Source organism: Girardinichthys multiradiatus, chromosome 24 (assembly GCF_021462225.1).
Source record: "Girardinichthys multiradiatus isolate DD_20200921_A chromosome 24, DD_fGirMul_XY1, whole genome shotgun sequence".
Classification (NCBI taxonomy): Eukaryota; Metazoa; Chordata; class Actinopteri; order Cyprinodontiformes; family Goodeidae; genus Girardinichthys; species Girardinichthys multiradiatus.
In genome coordinates, this window is record NC_061816.1 from 9067059 (window position 1) to 9073165 (window position 6107).

Genomic DNA, 6107 nt, shown 5'->3' on the forward strand with positions numbered 1-6107 from the left:
AAAAGAATATGAATAAAATGGTATGAATAAAGCTTGCTAGTAAGGTTTCTGTTGTTTTATTACAAGCAATGTAACAAGTATTGTAGTTTCCATGGTGAAAACATGTACAGCACTAGGAAAAATATTTACCAACCTACAGATTTCCGTTTTTTGCATTTTAATCACACTTAAATGTTTTGATCAATAAATTATTTTATATCAGACAAAAACTTGAGTAAATTCAAAAATTATGTTTTTCAACAAAAACATTAACTGAAAAAAAGCTTTCCAAACCAGCCTGACATTATGTGATAAAAATAGGAAGTTCATCATTCACAACCAAGCCTGATTACTGTCAGACTCAAGAAATCACTTAAGTAGAACCTGTATGACAACACGAAGTAGGCAGTTTCCTATGGCAACAGCTAAAAACAAACTGATCAGCGTCTTGTGGAAGGCAAGATTCTACCAAAGGTCCTGTAGCAATTTTTGTTGATACTGAGTACTAACTGTAAGCTGAAACTGTTTAAAACGGGAAGTTTGTTTTAAAACCACAAGGCTCAGAGGGATCTGCTGCAGGAGTGCGCCGGCTTTTGATGTTGCTGTTTGTTAACTTTTTCAAGTAGCCCCCTTCTTGAATTTTTAAAGACGATATGCATCGGCTAGGAGGTGCATAACACAACAGCAAAGAGACAAAAAATGAAAGGCTGTTGAATGCTAACAACAAAGGATGTGTTGCTGGCTTCTTGCTTTGATCACGTCATCATTTCTCCTAAATGAAGAGGCCCGGGATTCATATTTTGTAGATTAAATTTTGTTTGTTTTGTTTTTTCTGCAAAGCTATCAAAATCTCTATCTATCTATCTATCTATCTATCTATCTATCTATCTATCTATCTATCTATCTATCTATCTATCTATCTATCTATCTATCTATCTATCTATCTATCTATCTATCTATCTATCTATCTATCTATCTATCTATCTATCTATCTATCTATCTATCTATCTATCTATCTATCTATCTATCTATCTATCTATCTATCTATCTATCTATCTATCTATCTATCTATCTATCTATCTATATCTATCTATCTATCTATCTATCTATCTATCTATCTATCTATCTATCTATCTATCTATCTATCTATCTATCTATCTATCTATCTATCTATCTATCTATCTATCCTGTTGGAACATGAAGGAGCCATCCACAAACTCTTCATGTAAAGTTAGCAATATGAAATTATCCATCATGCCTTTGGTATGCTGAAACATTTACAGTTACTTTAACTGGAAATGAGGAGCAACCCCAACCTCCTGAACAGGCCCAGGCCCACCCATTCAGGTATCCGGGCCTCCCAAGACAGATTACAACACCAACACAAATTAAGTTGCACCTATGCAATGGACTGACACAAGACAACCAGCAGAGGGTGCTGTGGACTATTAAGTTGGACTTTTGGAGGCTGTAGAGACATTTTGCACGTCTTGAAATTGATCCTCCTGTTCAACATTTCTCTTAAAAAAATGCTTTTTCTTTGCATGGTACCAAAACAGACCCTGGCTAGAATATTCAGTAAAAAGGGATGTAGCATACTGGTTCCCTTGCAGACAGGTTATTTCTAACACATCATAATCAGTATTTAAAGAAAAAGGCTTCAGAGATTGGAAACATGACTTAGAAAAATAAAAAGGACTAAACAAGCGAAAGGCCATATACTCTGTAAGGCTTTGGAAAGAGAAAATGATTCGCATTCAGACTGGTTCTGAAATCATAACCCTGGCTCACAACAGATATTACAACCCCAATTCCAACAAAGTTGGGACGTAATGTAAAATGTAAATAGAAACAATGATTGGCAAATCCTGTTCAACCTGAATGCAATTAAATCCACTATAAAGACAAGATATAGACAAACTGTATTGTTTTTTCGCAAATATTCACTCATTTTTAATTTGACGCTAGTAACACGTTCCAAAAAAGCTGGAAAAGGCGCAACTAAACAAGCACACCTGTTTGGAACGTTTCACAGGTGAACAGGTCAGTTGGAAACAGGTGAGTTTGGCACTGACCTTGGCTATGAGTTTCTAAGATTTCTGCAACATATGAGCTAAAGTTTATGCTAATCTGAGCATAATTACGCAGCTTCTTCTGGTGACTGATGCACACTTACATGTCACTGTTGAAGTCACTATTCCTAATTTTGTATTATTAAACAGCTTGGTTATCCCCCAGACTGTAGATGGATATCTACATGACATCCATGTTTCTGATCTCTGAGCAAACAGCTTCAGCTGTCAAACAGACACTTTGTTGTTGTATCTTAAAGCCTTTAGTCATGATCTCTGAACCGTTGGCTCAGGTAATGGGAATTTTGCTACTAAATTTAAAGTTAAATTCAAATTTTAAAGCAATGGAAAACTAAGTAAAGCTAATAAATTATCTTAAGATATTTTATTTAGCCCTGTGATGGACTGGCGACCTGTCCAGGGTGTACCCCGCCTCTCGCCCATAGACTGCTGGAGATAGGCACCAGCTTCCCCGTGACCCACTATGGAATAAGTGGTAGAAAATGACTGACTGACTATTTTATTTAAACACATTTTATTGCTAGATCTGTTGGCTCGAACCAGGAACTTAAACGGTACTTTAGTGTATCACATTGAACTGTTGCCTCAAACAATTTCTCACTACTTTTGTGGACATTTATCTGTTTATCATTATCGCTGCAATCTTAAGTTTAGGTTATCACCAACTTTGGTCCCATATTGTCTGAGCTTTAGTCCCTCCCTTGCTCTCCTTGTATTTTATTCTGGCACATTGAAATCCAGCTTGGGTTTGGTTAACTGCTGGCCTTCAACGCAGGATGATAATGTGACACTCAGCCAACAGTGTTTAGCATAAGCTGAAAAACCTTAGGAACTTTCTTATATGAAAATGTAGATTTGTGACAACAGATCCCCTAGTGTAGGGGAAGGGCAGAGCCTAGCTACTAATGCTATTCAAGTTTTACATTAAAATAGTCTGCATTTAGCACTAATGCTAATTCAATTCAGTTTAATTAAATAGTGCCAAGCAAAGGTCTTGATTTACAGGTCGGTCTTCGTTCCCACCCTCACCTATGTGCATGAACTTTGGGTCATGACTGAAAGAATGAGATCCTGGACATAAGTGGCTAAAAGGAGCTTCCTCTGCAGGTTAGCCAGGCACTTACTTAGAGATGGGGCCATGAGCGCGGCCATCCAGGTGGAGCTTGGAGTAGAGCCGCTACTCCTCCACATCAAGAGAAGTTAGCGGCGGTTCCTCGGGCATATATTTTTGGATGCCCCCTGGATGCCTCCCTCGCTAGGTTTTCTAGGCACCTCCTACTGGCAGGAGGCCCAGGACAAAGCCAAGGACTCTCTGGAGGTACTGTGTCTTTTGACTAGCCTGGGAACATCTTGGGCTTCCTCCAGAGGAGCTGGAGGAGGTGTCTGGGGAGAGGAAAGTCTGGGCGTCTCTACTGAGACTGCTGCCTCTGTGACCCGGTTCCGGATAAGCGAAAGACAATGAATACGAGTAAATAGGGCCAATTAACAACTAATATCGTCTCACTTCATATCCCTGCATGTCTGCTGTGCTCCGCTTCATTCTGGAATCGTCTTCATTAACAGAAAACAGTTCTGTAGGTCAAAGTTTACATATGAGGTGTGTGAGTGTTTCATTCCTTCAGATTCAGTTGCTGACATGTAAAAAATGTGGATAACTTAGCTTGCATGAAAACAAATCATGTCACTGCAACATATAGCATAAAAGCATCTTCATGAGTGTAATGTTTTCCATATAAATCTGTAAAAAGTCATAATGGGGTTACAGCTGCTAGACACATTAAGTTAAATCGTGGTGAAATTACTGCTTTCAGACTTTACTCTGCTCGCAGTCCAAAGTGCAACACTAATTAATATAATTTGTATTTAAAAGGATCAGTGTACATTAATCAGTATAAGAATCCTAAATGTAAATGTGGGCAAGTTAAGGCTTATTTTTAAGCCTGATGCAAATAAGTATCAACCTGGCAAAATAAAACAGTTTCACCTGATTTAAAAGTATAAGCACAACAAAATACAAGTTGAGTTTTATTTCTTTATTCATTGAACAATGTGTGATCAAAAGCTATCATTGTTTAATTCCTGGATTATTCTTTAAATGCAATGAAACAGATATAGGTACCATAATAAAAGGTCATGCAAAACTAGTTACACTTGAGAAAGAAGAAAATAGTTTGATGCTTAGCGTACAATGTACCTTTATTAACATAGTGATAAGATATATTATAGGGCACATGATAAAAGATTATTAATATCTGCTTTCTGATTGCTGAGCAGAGGATGTGGGGGATGCAGAGCACAATTATTTATTACCGCTTATTTGTTTGCAAAAATGCACAGGTAAATTATTTGCACATTGTACCTCAAGAATTTGGTCATCCTTTCTGCTGCCTTCATAGTGCCCTGTCTCTATAAGCTTACAGACAACCACGTTAAATCTTTTTTTACTTTTTTTTTTTTTGTTTCAGTTAGGCCATCACAAATGGCTTTCATGTCATTTTCATTAGCAATGATGAATGTGTTGATTTTCTTTGGTCCTTTGGTGTCATCTTTTTTGTTTCTATCTTTTGTACTGACCTTCTTTATTAAGTTTATTTTTTTCATCTCTCTTGTGCAGTCGTTTGGATCCATGGCTTCAATAATATGCTGTCTAACAAACTCCTGAAAGCCTTTTTCTGATTCTTCAATCGTCTCAGGGGAAACAACCTGGACCAGCAGCAAACAGACAAGCAGGCAAACAGGGAAGATGCTCATTGTTGCTGAAAGAAGAGCAGAAACATTGGTTGATGAATGAATTTAATCCAGTAAATGTCTTTGCATTCAGCAGTCAGCTAGTTTGGGTATTTTTGTCTGATCCTGCAAAAAGCAACAAGCAGCTTATATTTAAAGACAGTTTCAAACAGATGATTGTATTTATAATTTTACACCTGTCTGTTTAAACAGAAGAGGGTGCTGCTGCTGAGAGGAAATATTAATGAAAGAAGTGCATAAAGTATAAACTCATAGCCTCTGTTATAATAAACAGACTACACCTCTACACCCATTTCTTTCTCTGAGAAAAAAAGCCACAAACATTATTTCCTTACATTAGTTTGTGACTCATCACTAGATGAGTTCACAGTCTGCAGCTTCCTTCTGCTTTTTATGATTGTTGAGATGTTTATGACATTTGACTTTAAATCAAATAAAATCAAATGTTTAAAGTGGGCATGAAGAGCAATGATTAAATTATGAAATCAACACAAACATATTTCCAATATGAATATTTCCCAGATGTGAAACTTACTGCCTTTTTTTGCTTTACTGGTCTCAGACGTGGTAACTGGTTCTTTGAGTGTTTCTATAAACAGAGTTATAGTAGTTTTAACATTTGTGCATAACTTTTAAACTGATTGCTTGGTTTATTAAGCTGTACATATTTTCATCTGCTCTTTGTCTGACCTGCTTTGTAGCGATATTTCAACCTTGCTGCTTTAAACTGGAATGATTACTTATTAAAGATATTTAACACAGATAGATCTTTCTGTTAAGAATCAAAATGGCAGAGTCATAGCTTTAACTTGACTTCTATTTTTGGGTCACCTTCAAAGAGATCCCATGCAACATTTATGATTCCCAGATAGAAAATGGTATTTATTCTTACTCACCACTTTGAAAAATTAAGTTGAGAAAAAGTTTCACAGCTTTCGCATCTGAGCAGGAATCAAAAGAAAAGGTCTTTTGATTTTTAAGCGTCAAGGCGAGGTGTGATTGTAATGAAATTACCCCAAATTCTACTTCTCTTCTCCTTTAATACACAACAATCTGAAGGAGGAGTTCACTCACTAACCTATCCACAGCTGAAGCTTTCTATTTGATACCATATTAAGAAATATCTGAGTCCACACATTGAATAATTAGCTTTAAGCTCAGTGGCCACATGGTGTGAAAATGTGAACAGCAGCACAGAACAAAAGTAAAGTTCATGCAAGATGAATCCGTAACATGAGGACGTCTGTCAAAGTTAGGCATTAATGACAAAACTCAACATTAGCAGCT

General features: G+C 36.8%; 1 long non-coding RNA gene across 1 annotated transcript; it reads right to left on the minus strand.

The window, feature by feature from the left end:
* Positions 1-4090: 4090 nt before the first annotated feature.
* Positions 4091-5849, minus strand: LOC124861628. Its single transcript, XR_007036691.1, has 3 exons — positions 5717-5849; positions 5356-5409; positions 4091-4828 (listed from the first exon to the last, which is right to left on the minus strand). It is a non-coding gene; the product is annotated as an uncharacterized LOC124861628 (long non-coding RNA).
* Positions 5850-6107: the final 258 nt, after the last annotated feature.